Source organism: Ochotona princeps, chromosome 5, assembly GCF_030435755.1.
Source record: "Ochotona princeps isolate mOchPri1 chromosome 5, mOchPri1.hap1, whole genome shotgun sequence".
Classification (NCBI taxonomy): Eukaryota; Metazoa; Chordata; class Mammalia; order Lagomorpha; family Ochotonidae; genus Ochotona; species Ochotona princeps.
Window position 1 is genome coordinate 73,635,110 of NC_080836.1, and position 14,905 is coordinate 73,650,014.

A 14,905-nucleotide genomic window follows, 5' to 3' on the forward strand; every position below is an offset into this window, starting at 1 on the left:
TACTTGGTTAAACAATGAAAATGAACATGAACAACATACATTTACTGTCATGAAAAAAGAGTTGGCAAAAATATCAAACAAAAATTTCCATAAACTACTTGTCTATTCAAGCAGAATATGCAAATAGTTCAAGCTTATTATGAAATGCACTATCAGGTGAAAGGAAATTGAATGTTGAGCCATAACATGATTAATTTTCTTGTACCTACTTTTCTTATTGCTTCATAAGCTTCTGTAGTCTGAGACATTCAGAGGAATAATAAGCCTGCAATAAATCATAATAATTTTGAAGAAATGGAGCCTCATTACTTTGAATTTTCCCATGGCTCAAAGATGGGAGTATTGACTAATGAAAATGGCATTTTTCTTTTAATAAACACCCATATGGTAATAACTAATATACTTCAATACTTAGAGTTCAATTGTTGAATTAATAACAGGTGCAGGCTGTGTGAGGCAACCCTTCATTTTTGTGTTTTGCTTTTCCAAGGTCTCAATTTTTTACGACTGCTTATTTCCCAACCCGCTCCCTGTTATTGATCAGTTTGTATATTATGTATTGCAATAGCTTTTATAAATTAAAGATGTTCCATGTTTTATTCTTGTGCAGAAAGTGTATTGAGCACCTACTATGGGATCAGGCACTAGCTGCAAACCTAAGTGCTGGGAGTTACCAAGAGGAGCATGATGAAACCTATACTGGGATGTTCACGGTCTAGTTGAAGGCAAATACAAATGCCACCATTTCAATGAGGTATGCAAAATGTGTTTAACAAATGGCTGTTGAACTATGTTATATCAATCAATATTAATCATTGTCCTTATTGGAATATTCTAAGATGGTCTTATTCTGTTGCTTCAGCATTGCATATAAAAACCCCTTTATCACAACAGTTGTGACAATATGGGAAAAATCAGTCGGGGGGTGGTGGAAATTATGGGGAGGGGAATGCCAGACTACACAGAATTTAAATTTAAAATTCAAAATTTAAAATAGCAAAAATTTTAAAAAGCTGTAATAAAGTGGACATTCGTCGCCAAAAACAAAGATAAAAACATGGTTCATTGATTTGTATGAATTGACAGCTGAAAGGAGAGGGTGAGAATTGTAGGAATTTATAGACAGCTGGGGAGATGAGGCATCACATAATGAAATAGTCTTAGAACAGATTTGGGCAGTCAAGTGGCATTTGAAGACAGCTGAGAATTAGGAGTTATGACCAGGCAGTTTACTGAACAAGCAAAGCAGTTTAACTAAGGCTGACCCTACTGGATCCTTCTTTTTTGTTTTCTTTCCATAAACTTTGACCCTGAAGGAGTGCTTGCTGGAGTTAGAGAACAGGTCTGGTAGGAAACAGTGACTGATGACTTACATACATGGCCAAAGCAATGAAAATTCTGTATTTAAGGTCTTCTGAGTTGACTAAGAGCCAGACAAAGTGAGGCACAGGTCAGTACACTTAAAATCGATAAAGAAAAATTAAACATTGATCTTAGTTTCCTCATATGAACTAGTTTTCATTTGAGCAAATGGAATTTGTGGATGACAGAAGCTTTTCAGTGAAGAAAAATCTCAGCTAATAAATGCAGAAGGAATAACAGGATTGACCAGAAAATATAATCTGTGACGAATTATCTGATGGAGCAAAGCCATTACATGAATCTGTTTAGTCTTACCATCACTAACAGTGAGAAAACCAGATAAATTACGGCTTTTGATGTGATACAGGATGAAGTACTAACATTATTTATAAAGTAAATACATGAAAATATAAAGCTTGGATTAACATCATTAGATGTCCTAATTAAGACTAACATATCGAAGCCATAGGAAACACTGGTGCTTGTACCAGCTTAGCGCCAGACAAAGGTCATTTGGCAAACTCAGAAGAAGGCTTGAGACTAATCAATTTCACATTCTAAAGAGCTTTTTCACAAAGGGTAAGACATCTTGACTAAGCTGATTTTAGGAAAACTGACTATGCACCTATATGTTTTAATATGTTAAAAATAGCTAGTTGTGGTATGCCAAGGTAAATTCCAAAATTTAAACAACCTGCAATTTTATAAGATTGCTTTCTGGATATAAAAGAGTAGAGGCAGATCTATGTGCTGACAGGGATTCTGTCCACAGACTTGATCAAATAAAAAGAATTCATTCATTTATTTTGGTCAGAAATCAGATAGAGACAAAGAGAAAACTTGGATTCCTTGAGAAGTGAAGGAATAGTTCTGCCCACTCTTCCAAATTAAGCTCCTGTCAACTTGCTAAACTAGTATTTGTGGTGATGTTTTAGCAAGAAATTAAAGAGATTTACTGCTTGAAAATAGAAAAAGATAAAAGCATAGATTCACATTTATATTTTCTTTGATTTTAGAGTTTTTGGTCCAGTGTAATTCCATCAATTGGAATAGGGTTTTGTTGTAGTGACTAGCAGTTAAAAGCCCAGATAAAAACAATATCAATAAAAGGTCTATTTCTTTCTCGGAACTAAGGACTCTAGGGGTTAGCACTGTGTCATACAGATTAAGCCTTAGCCTTTAGAGCTGACATCCCATATGGATGCCACTGAAAGTCCCAGCTGTTCCACTTCTGATCTAGTTCCCTGCTTATAGCCTGGGAAAGCAGCAGAGGATGACTCAAGTCCTTGGCCCCTGCACTCACATGGGAGACCCAGAGCTTGTATTAGCTCAGCTCTGATCGTTGCAGCCATTTGAGGAATGAACTAGCAAATGGAAGCCTATAATGCACCTTTCCAATAAAAATTATTACATCTTTAAAAACAGAAAAGAAAAAGTACTCTGGAGTTAGGGAAATCAGGTCTGTGTGTGTTGCCCTCTAGTCATCAGTAAAGTAGCCAAAGACCTTTACAGCCCAATTTTCTTTTCTTTTCTTTTCTTTTTTTTTTTAAAAAACTTATTTGAAAGGAAGAATGATAGGTATTGGAGTTGCATTGCAATATAGATTTAATCTTGTGGTTCATTCCAAAACTGGAAACAATGGCTGGGAGTACACCAAGGCAATGCCAGGAACCTAGAACTCCTTTTGTGCGTTCCGTGGGGGAAAAGCAGCCTGAGTACTTGGGCCACCATCTGCTACCCTCAAAGATACATCAGCAGGGAGTTGGATCAAAAGCAGAGCAGCCTAGGCTCGGCAGCGTGGCCTAGTGGCTAAGGTCCTCACCTTGATCCCATATGGCCGCTGGTTCTAATCCCGGCAGCTCCACTACCTCTCTGTCTCTCCTCCTCTCAGTATATCTGACTTTGTAATAAAAAAAAAAAAAAAAAAAAAAAAAGCAGAGCAGCCAGGCCTAGAGCCAGCACTGTGATACAAGATATCAGCATCGCAGGTGCTGGCTTAACACTGCACCGAAAAACTGGCCTCCATCCTTTGACTTTCCTGGCTCTGTCCCCATCTGTTCTGTTTGTGATTCAGTCACTTGTGGGAAAAAAAAAAAAGGAGATAGGATAAAGGGTCAATGTAGTCACTTCCTTTGAAGCAGCTTCCCAAGAGATTCCAATATAGGAGTTCAGCTTTCATCTCCGAGTTCTATGAACAGTGTGGCCATACTTCAACACAAGGAAGGCTGGACTGTACCCTTTGTGCTGGATACTAGGTAAAGCTTGACTGCTGATGCTAAGAATGAAGGGAGATATGGATCAATGGTCTCTATCAGTGAAGACAACAGACATTTAAGAGAAAATGGAAATTACTGTTTTAGCATATTTACTTCAGAAATAAATCTTGTATTAAGAAGTTCTAATTTTGTAGCATATTTTGTGTCATTTTTAACAGCTTGCCAGATTCTGTGACTAGGAATATAAATCTGTATAAACTATTTTAGAGGCATTTGGGGATAGGCCACAGACCCTTGTTAGCATGTGTAATTTTATCTCCATGTGACATCCACATGATGACTTTCTAGCGCATTATTTTGCTAAAAGTTTTTGTGTGAAAAATACAAAAATAAGAAATTATGTTGCTACTCCATTAGATTTATCATTTTTCCTTTATCATCCTGCTTCCTATTAGATCAGACAAGGGCTATTTGTGAAACAGAGATTGTTTAATATAAAATAGTTGAACAGCATTGTTATACTTTCTTATCTAGAAAATCATAACTGAAATTGGCAAACTAGAAATGGTCTGGTCTATGGCTTGACTTATTGTGTACCCATTACTGACATGGGTCCTGTGTTCTGGAGAACACACAGATGGGGAAGCCTAGATAGGTTTCCAAGCTGTAACTCTTGTGCTCTCCTTAGCCTTATTTTGCAAACTTCAGTGGACAACTGAGATAGCTCAGAATTTTGAGTTATCCAAAATGGCATCTGTATGAGAAAATTCTTACGGAACAGGTGGAGGAGGGAAGATGACTGACCATGGAAAGTTGGTGTAGCTGATTGTGCAGAGGGATAGGAATGGAATTCAGCAGAGCAGGAAGAGGAGAATTACTGGAAAAGGTGTCTTAAACTCCCTGGATTCAGTGGGACCGAGGCAGGTGCCATGCAGGCAAGAAAGGGCCACAAAAAACTCTCAAGACTGTAATATGCAGCCCAAGTAGGTGAAAGCACAAGCCATCCAGGGCAAAGAGGGACTCACTCAGAAACTGGGAAGTCACAAATTGATGCAGATAGAACCCCAGTGGGAGTCACAGCCTACATGCCATAGGAGACAGAAGGAGGAAAAAGGACTCTTAGATCAGGAGACCGGTGTATGTGTGTGTGCGGGAACAGCCTGAGGAGAAAGACACAAGCACGGACCCAAGCAGTTCTTATTAGAGGCTTGAATGACATTGGAGAAAAGATAATTGGGGAATAAATCATATGGGTTGGAGGGAGATATGGGCCCACCCCCATCTGAAGGCTCTCAGATGTGAGCCACCCAGAGGGACACTGGAATCACCCGAAAGAGAGACATGGGGTCCCTCGGGGACAGAAGTTTCTCTCTGTGACACAACAGCGAGAGGGCGAATTCTGGGAGCTCAAAGGAGCAGTGCTAGCGCCGAGTAGCCTTCAAGCAAAAAAGAATGGAGTAGGAGTTTTTAGATCCTAAAATGGAAAACTATCAGTCAAGAATATTATACCCAGCAAAACTCTCATTTCTATTTGAAAATGAAATAAAGTATTTCAATAGTAAAGAGAAGCTAAAAGAATATGTTAACACTAATCCAGCCCTAGAAATACTCCTCAGAAATGTGCTGAAGTCAGAAAGAAAAGAAATAAACCATAATCAAAGATGGCAAAGGGAAAGATCTTCTCATTAAGGCACATGAAAGGAAACAAAATTAAACACACACCAACACACACACACACACACACACACACACTCATGACAGAGCTAAATCGCTATCTCTTAACGCTAACTCTTAACACAAGTGGCCTAAATTCATCAATCAAAAGACATAGATTAACAGAATGGGACAAAAAATAGGACGCAACTATCTGCTGCCCACAAGAGGCACATCTAATCAGCAAGGATGCAAAGAAGCTGGAAGTGAGAGGATGGAGAAGGACATTTCACACCAAGGAAAAGGAAAAACAAAGCTGGATATAGACTTCACCTTGGAAATTATTGAAAGAGATAAGATGGACACCACATAATGATAAAAGGAGCCATCAACCAAGAAGAAATAACAATAACAAACATTTACACACCAACTACAAGATCATCTAGCTATATGAAATTATTATTGACAGACTTAAGGGGAGACATAGATGCCAATATAATAATAGTGGGAGACTTGAATACCCCATTAACATCACCAGATAGATTAACGAGGGAGAAACTAAGCAAAGAAACAACAGAACTCACACAGACAGTAGAACGAATGGACTTAATTGATATGTACACAGTTCCCATCCCACGGACACAGAATATACATCTTTTTCAGGCATACATGGCACCTTTTCCAGCAAAAATTGTTACCATGTATCTTCTCAGACCAACACAGAGTGAATTAGCCATAACTAAATCAAAATACCCCAGGAAATTTGTAACTCTTGGAAGATGACCAACATGCTTCTGATTGAACAATGGAACAGGGAAGAAATTAAAGAACAAATCAAAAAATTTCTTGAAACCAATGATGCACAACATACCAAAACCTGTGGGATATAGCCAAGGCAGTGTTAAGAGATAAATTTATTGCAATTGGAGCTTATGTCAAGAAACAAGAAAGACACAAGATAAATTAATTAACTATATACCTGAAGGAACTAGAACAGCAACAAGATAACCCCCCAGAAAACAGAAGACAAGAAATAATCCAAATAAGAGAAGAAATAAAGCAAATAGAGATCAAAAGAACAATACACAAAATCAATGAATTAAAAAGCTGGTTCCTTGAGAAAATAAACAAAATAGACACCCCACTGGCCCAATTGACAAAAAAGCAGAAGAAAACAAGAATTAATAGTTTCGGAAAAGAAAAAGGGAATATAGCAACAGACACTGCAGCCAAACAGAGAATAATTAGAAATTACTACACAAAACTATATGCCAACCAATCAGAAGACCTCCGTGAAATGGGTAGGTTCCTGGACTCCCACCATCTACCAAAACTTGGCCATGAAACAACAGAAAACCTAAACAAACCTATAACAGAGGAAGAGATCAAATCAGTATTTAAAGCACTTTCACCAAAGAAAAGAATTCACTGCTGAATTCTACAAAGCATTGCAAGCAGAGTTGAATGCAATCCTCTATTAACTCTTCAAAACAATAGAAGGGAGGCAATTCTTCCAAACTTTTTCAATGAGGCCAGCATCACTTTAATATCAAAACCAGACAGAGAATCAACAGAGAAAGAAACCCATTGTAAGACTGGATGGGAGAACAAAGAGGAAGGAACTTGGGGAGGAGGAAGGGAGACCCTCGTGCCTATTAAACTGTATTATAAAACTATAAAAAAAATCTTAGGAAACAGAAATGTTGCAGGATCCTTCTTATTCCTAATGCCATAAACGAAGCAAAACCATCAAGCAGAGATGGGTATCTGTCTGAATGTTGGCTGTAGCTCACAGAAAGGGATTCAGGTATTTAAAAAAGTTCTGGAATCCTAGATGTACTTTTAGGTACTTTCGAGTGCTTTTAGGAGCTCTTGTTATCGCCAAATTTCTTCAGTATTCTGCTTCACTTGGAGGGTGGGAGGAATGCAAGCAACTCCCTGTGCCCAACAGGGACTATCTCATCTGTGTGCTTCTCTAGTGAAGATATGGCCAAGAGCAGAGTTAGGAACCCACCAGGTTTGAGTTCCAGATTGGCCATCTGTGACTACTGGCTCCACTGAACACGCCTTTGGACAAGTTACTTGACCTCCAAGTGTCTCAGTTTTTTGTTCAAAATGAGAGACATACGAGACTTTGTGTCATTAGAGCTAGGTTATTAGTTGATGTATGTCCAGCAGAACAATGTCCAGGACTTTATTAGCGACTATGGTGGAAGTCCTGAAGAAAGTTTTAAAGGCTGAGTTAGAAAACGTATAATTGTCCTTCTGAAGATTTCTATTCCTTGTGTGAGTAATCCTCTGAAAGCCAATTTTCTGTATCAACTGGTTTGGTAAGGATACCCAGATATTTGGCCAAATGTTATTCTTAAAATTTCTATAAGAGTCTATTTGGATGAGTTTTACCTTAATAAATGTTTAATAAATTATTTATTTGCTTTGTTTTATTTATTTGAAAGAGAGTGATATACTGAGCAAGGGGAAAACATCACTCTTGTGCGTGCACACACACAGACACACACACATCTTTTCAATGATTCACTCCCCAGTGGCTACAATGGCCACTACTGGCTAGGTTGAGTCCAGGGTCCTGGAGCTCTCTCAAGCACTTAGACCACCATTGGTTGCCTTTCTGGGCACATCGGTGGCTAATTAGTCAGAAACAGAGCATCCAGGTCTCCAAATGGGACTCAGCCATGAGCTCCATCATCATAGGTGCAGCTTAATTCATTGTGCCATGATGCCAGCCAAGTTAGTGGAAGATTTCACTAGACGATTATTCTGCTTTAAATGAGTGGGCTTCCTCTAACTAGTTGAAAGTTTAAATGTGGGGAGAAAGCTTATCTTTCCTGAGAAATACAAATCTCTAGCAGGCTAATTTCTGACTTCATCTGCTAGATCTGCACCACATGATGTTTGACTCATAGTACAACTCTGCTGTCAGTCTCCACCATGCTAGCCTCCCCTCCACCCTGTCAGATATCACATGAAGCCTCTATAATTATGTGATCCAGTTCTGATGTGTAAATTTCTTTATACATCCTAATGATTCTATTTTTCTGAACAACTCTGACGGATAAAGCACACCTTGGCATTCAAAACAGAGTTATGTCTTCCTTCTGGAGCATATCATGTTACCTGACAGAGGAGAATTAAGTTTGTGTGTGGAATTAAGATTGTATGGCAGATGAACTTTGACAAGGAGCCTCACCTGGATTCTCTCATAGGAGTTTTCATAGTAGAAGGCAGGGCCAATGTCAGTAGCAGGCCTGTTTGTGTCTTGGGTCATTCTTCAATGCCATTGTTGAGTCTCATTAGACACGAGTCTACAGACAGTGTCAGGATCAGTCCAGGCCTCAGCTTGAAAAAGAAGGAACTAAATTATGATAATCAAGAAATTGCTTGCAAAGGTGTTTAAAGGTTTAAATAAACTGTTAGTAAGTTTTCCAGGGCCCAAGGGACACAACTACCAGGTGAAACCAGAAGAAGAATCAGGCCTTGGTGACTTAGAGGGTTTCTCCCCAGAGCTCATCACCCAGCAGATTTCAGATGTCTTGGCTTTGATCATCATCCCCACAGGCAGTTCTAAGGTGCTCCTCTTTCCCAAGGACTTGGCCATAGAGCCTGGCAGCCTATGCACTACCCCTTTCCAGCTTTTAAAGTCCTTCCCAGAGTATAACCGTGGAGGCAGGGAAGCTTAAATTTTCCCTGAAATCCTCCTAATCTTTTGTGATAGGATGACTTTTGTTTCCAATTTTATTGTTTCCTTTATGGCTTAGCCTTTCATATTCCAACATGCTGAATCTTGCAAATCACAAGATCATGGATTAGAAGATCATGGCTTCTCTGTTCAAGAGTCCACACTGGGGAGCAAGACGGATCACATGGGAAGCAGGGACCACAATGAGCTCTTCATGGTGCAATAGCTAATTTAAATCAAATAGGCTGAATGCCTGCTTGATGTTATAATTATTTAAATAAGTCAATAAATAAAGGTTTTAAATCAGTGAATTAATCAAATGCCTAAAGCAGAGGTGGCAGTCTGGAAGCCAGCTGCCCAGACACACTCCAGAAGTAGTGTGTAGTCTTCAGATGCTATTCAGAGGACAACTCCTTAGGGAGGGAATGGGGCCAAATCTGTTTTTAGGGAGAACATTTGGTTAATATAACCCCAAGGAAATCAGTGCTTTCCAAGCTGAAGAGTGGATTGGGACAGAACAAAAGCCAAGTTAAATGAACACCGAGAAAGGAGTCGTCTGAGGCTGTCCCACCTTGTCTTCCTATGTCCTTAATACAGTTTTGACCTGCTGAGTGTTGAATACCTGTTTCATTTTTTCCCCATGTGTTTCCAATGCATTCAGAAATAAAAGTGGAAAATATTCCAATGAAACTAGTCTATGGGGGGTAAAAATTTTGGAAGCATTACAAATAAGGTTGGGAGATGTTCTTGAAGTGTAATCTCATCTTGATAAATGAGAGGCATGGGCAGAAATCAGTAAAACAAAGTTTAATAAAGTGGGTCACATTGGGAGAAATGAAAATATTGTATTTAAGTAGCCAAAATCTAGCTTCAGTAATCATGCCAAAATAGCTTTGGGGATTCACTTGTTATGAGAACAGTTAGGAGGCTGTGTATGTTGCAACGGCAATGGCTATATTATTTTTCATCAATAGAAATACTATGAGTAAAGTTACTTTAGAAATATCACTTCATCATTTTCAAAAGAGAACTAAGTGACAGCTGTAACTGAAGCAAAGAGAATAGCAGATTTGGGGAATAAACAGATCTGTTGGTGTGCTGTTATTAAAAGGAAATATCAGAGGATCACACGTCGCTCTACTATTAGGAACAAATGCTATGAACTGCCTTGTTATAAAGAGGAAGACCTGGCTTTTCTCTTTAGCTTGTGCTTCTATCCCTACGGGGTCTCCTTTTCTCTGCCTTATTTCTTAGTAGCCGTGTGATCAGTGGGAGGCACCTGTGACTATGTTATGATCACGATAGAACTGATCCACTGAATCTACTCCTTCACTTCCATTCTGGTCATGAGACCCCAGTAGACACAATCATATGTGCAATTCCTAACACACTCCACACAGAAATCCAGTCAGGGGTATTTTTACAATTCACAATGTGAATTCACAATGTGAATTGTACACACATCCACAATTTGAAACGTGAACTGGACACTCATGATTTCCTTTTTAGCTCCAGGTTCCTCCACCTTCTCATTACCCTGTGTCTCTGATCTGAGATAACATGAAATGATCATTATCTAAAATTCCATGTTCATCATGCCCTTTGAATTTTTATAGTTACATATTAGAATCCTAAAGAGTGTATTTTTAATTTTTAAGAGTATATAATAATATGTTCAATTCAATTAAATTGTTTAGGACTTTTTTTCTCAATGATGCTACCAAGATCCATTCACATGGTTGTGGATTACTGAAGCTGATTTTTATTCTGTATTATCTTCCTTCATGTAAGTATACCAGAGTATGTTCATTTTCTCTCTTTTTGATATACACTTGAGTTATTTCTAGATTTTTACGGCTGTGAGCAATACTACTATGAGTGTTCCAATACATTTATTCTACTAGCAGAAAAAGTTTTGTTCTGGGTCATTTTTATCACCATTTAGGCACACGCTGGTGCCTAGCCTTATCACATATTTCATGTCTACTGCTATTAACTTACTATTTTTTCTTTCACAGCTAAGACTTCCTTCAAAATTATACATACACGCTCTCTACGTCAAATTCTACTCATGGTTCATCTTAGTTTCCTCTGAATTCTGCAACCCCTATTCCAGTCAAACTATGTTTGCCAAGGTTGTTCATGTTACCAAACTCAGTGCATGGTTTCCCAACAGTGTTGTGAGAACCACTAAGCCCCGCATTTGCTTAATTCCTTCTTTTGTGAAATATACTTCCCTTTTACCTGCCATATTACCTCATTCTCTTGGATTTCTTATTTGTTTCTGAATTTTTACTTCTTACTCTTTTTACTTACTGAAATATTGGAATTCAATCATGGTGCCACTGGGGAGGGGAGAAGCTGCTGCTGCCACCATTGCCAGGAGCCACGAAGAGAGGCTGTTCCCTTTCCATCTTTCACAGTTTTGTTGAGCACAACCAAACCACAGGGGAGCACATCCTCAACTCCACCATTGTCTTCTTCTAGGCCAAGGACGATGAGCTAGGCCCAGAAGACAAGATGCTCAGGTCTGTGAACAAAAACGGACTGGTGCCTTCTTCCTCGGTACCGTGTACGACTGGACTACTGTTCAGATCTAGCAGGACCCCAACATTTTAGAAGAGGATGGTCAGAGTGGGGAACACTTGCCTTTTCTGGTGGGGGGTGCTCATCATCTCACTGGACCATTTCCACCTGACCATAAACCCCATAAACCCCAGGGCTACGACTGTGCCCAGAAACAACGAGGGTACCACGCTCACACCCCAGTCCAAATGTCCAGAAACAAAACAGAAGGAAGTGAAGCAGTACCAGTGCACCCGTGAGGGCTGTCCGTACACCTACAACACAGCTGACAACCTGCACACCCACCAGAAGACTCACCGAGGAGAATACACTTTTGTCTGCAATCAGGAGGGGTGTGGCAAGGCCTTCCTCACCTCTTACAGCCTCAGGATCCATGTACAAGGGCACACAAAGGAGAAGCCATTTGAGTGTGATGTGCAGGGCCACGAGAAGGCATTCAACACACTATATAGGCTGAAAGCACATCAGAGGCTTCAAACAGGGAAAATGTTTAAACGTGAATCTGAAGCGTGCAGGAAGCACTTCACCACACTCAGTGATCTGATGAAGCACATTCGAACACATGCAGGAGAAAAGCCATTTTCAGTGCGATCATGACGGCCGTGGAAAAGCATTTGCAGCAAGTCAGCACCTTAAAACTCATGTCCACACACATACTGGTGAAAGAACTTTCTTCTGCCCCAGTAATGGTTGTGAGAAAACCTTCAACACTCAGTACAGCCTCAAAAGTCACACGAAAGGTCATGATAGCAAAGGACACTCATGCAGTGTCTTTCCGCAGCAACGGACCGGAGAATACAAATCACTCCCTCCATCTGAATGCCTTGAGCCTTCTGTCCACAGAAGATAAAGATTTGGGAGAAAATCGCAATACAGTAAGTGTGTCTGAGATATGGATGTTAGGAAAACGGATTCAAGAACTGAGAACTCTGTTGAAAGAAGAGCTAGGAAGGCCAGTCTTGGAAGTCTTCTAGATGTATTGTGTTGAACCCTTAACTGTTGAAGAATTTCTTTTCCTTCTTCTGGTAGGAATTCTGTGAGGAGAGCTGGTTCTCTCTGATGGTCTCTTGACTCACATTTCTCTCTTGATAACCTCCTGACCCCAGACACTATTTTTATTCATTTAACAAACATGTACTGAGTGGCTATGTCATCAGGTATTGCCCTAGTGCTGGACTTCATTGTGGTAGTAGCTGTGGTTTTCCATTGAGGAACTTAAAGTCTAGAATTGTAAGATATAGACAGCATTCCAGTTTCTGAGCTTACTTGGACTCTGAGGTTGGACCAGACTTGGTTTGTCTGTCTGTTAAACCCAGAGTATTGAGTATTGCAAGGTGAGGTACTACGCAGACCTCTGCTAATGGACAAAAACATATTTTTCTTCCTTTTTTAATTGGGAAGGTAGATTTACAGAGAGAAGGAGACAGAGAGAAACATCTTCCATCTGCTGGTTTACTCCTAAGGTGATCGCAACAGCCACAGCTGATCCAATCCGAAGTCAGGAGCCAGGAGCTTCTTCCTGATCTCCATCATGGGTGCAGGGTTTCAAGGCTTTGAGCTGTCCTCTACTGCTTTCATAAACCATCAACAGGGAGCTGAAAGGGAAGAGAAGCAGCCGGGACATGAACCCATTTGGGATCCCAATGTGTGCAAGGTAAGGATTTAGCCACTGAGCCATTACGCTGGGCCTGACATTCTGTCTTACCTGATTGGTTTGCTTCCTGCTGGTTGTCCATTCCCTGCCATTCTTGTTGCTCTGTGGTATTACTTACAAACCTTGCGTTAATTCTGAGCTTTCAGGTTCCTTTGAAATAATTTTCCCATATTACCAATTCTGGTTCTGAGTCTGGACTTTTTTTGCCTCCCCCACCACTTCCACTTTTGATAAGTGAATACAGCTTAGGCTGGATTTTCTGTGACAGTACGAATATGTGTAAGGGAAGTATGGGAGTACTTCCAGAAAATTGTGGGAAATTAAAAGATGTTTGTTCAAAAAAATAAAAGAAATATTGGAATTCATCTGAAATTGGTTCCAGGTTACCTTTTCTTCCTTAATATTCTCCAATAGGCAGCCCTGTTTATGGCTCTCATCAAAAGTCCTCTCTTACTCTCTGAAATGCCCAGGTGAGGAGACTAATTATGCATTTATAATTATAAATTTATAAATTATAAATATAAATACACACATATTTCCGTGTTAGGTACTGCTGATTATCTGTGATTTATCATGTATCAAATCTTTTATCAGTCACCTTTGCTTGGATATTTCGCAATGCACTTTAAACTTAACATTTCTAAAGCAAGACTTTACTTTCCTTCCCAAACCCATTTCTTCTCAGCAAATGATAACTCTGGAGACTGCTTTTTGAATCTGTCAGTTTTTCATTTGTTTTAGAATTTCCAGTGTTTTAGCCTATCTGTCTCCAAGATATGTCGATTCTAACTTCGTTACTGGTACGTAAAGTCAAAAGTCACTGTCCGCCCTTGCCTGAGAGTAAGTCACTGTCCGCCCTGGCCTGAGAGTACAGAGGTACCTTAATTGATTGGGCTTCTATGCTCGTCCTCCTCTCTCATTCCTACCCACTCCCCTGCCTCCATATTTTAAAAACATAAATCAGGTCATGTCACTGCCCGTATCAATGGCTTGTCATACTCAGAATAAAGTTAACCAACGTCCTCTGGCCCCTGAGGTTCTGGGAATCATCTCCCGCTTACTGATTACTTGTGCCGTTGTAGCCTAGGTCATTCTGTTGCTTATAATCCCACTCCAACCACATAATCTCTTAGGCTTTCCCGAAGAAGCCTATTCTTCCCTGTTCCCAGGACCTTGGTCCATGGGTTACTCTCCCACCCATTGCCACTTCTGACCTCACTAATGTTCATTCATTCTTTAGGGCTCAGCCAGAAGATCCCATCTGTTGCAATAAGACATCATTTGGTAGTGATGGCAGTAAAAATATTATTTTAAAACCTTGTTTTTCTAATTTCAAGATCACACATTTTATTTCTTAAACTAACAAATACAGAATACCAATAATCCCATCACTAAAAGATACATATTTAACATTTTGGTGTCTGTTTTGAAAATATGTCTACATATTACTATCGGTTGCTTAGATGGCCTCAATTCATGTGATTTGTGCATCCCGTAAGTTTTACATGTAATTTACACCACAGCTACTCCTTTGCACCAGAAAATCTTTATCCCTTGAAATTTCTCTAGAGATTCTTGGGAGCTGGACAAACCATTCTCTTGGTCACAGCTTGTTTCAATTCCTGTTTCCACTGTGGACTTGCTCTCCGTGTGTCAAGTATTTTGCAGAGATTTGATATGGGATACGGCCCCTTATCCTAAATCCTGAAATTACTCTTACAAGGGTGAAGAGAGCTG

The 14,905-nt window shown here is 39.7% G+C and overlaps 1 pseudogene; it reads left to right on the plus strand.

The window, feature by feature from the left end:
- The window catches only part of LOC101523569 (metal regulatory transcription factor 1-like), a 36,319-nt pseudogene extending 23,831 nt beyond the window's left edge, over positions 1 to 12,488 (plus strand).
- Positions 12,489 to 14,905: the final 2,417 nt, after the last annotated feature.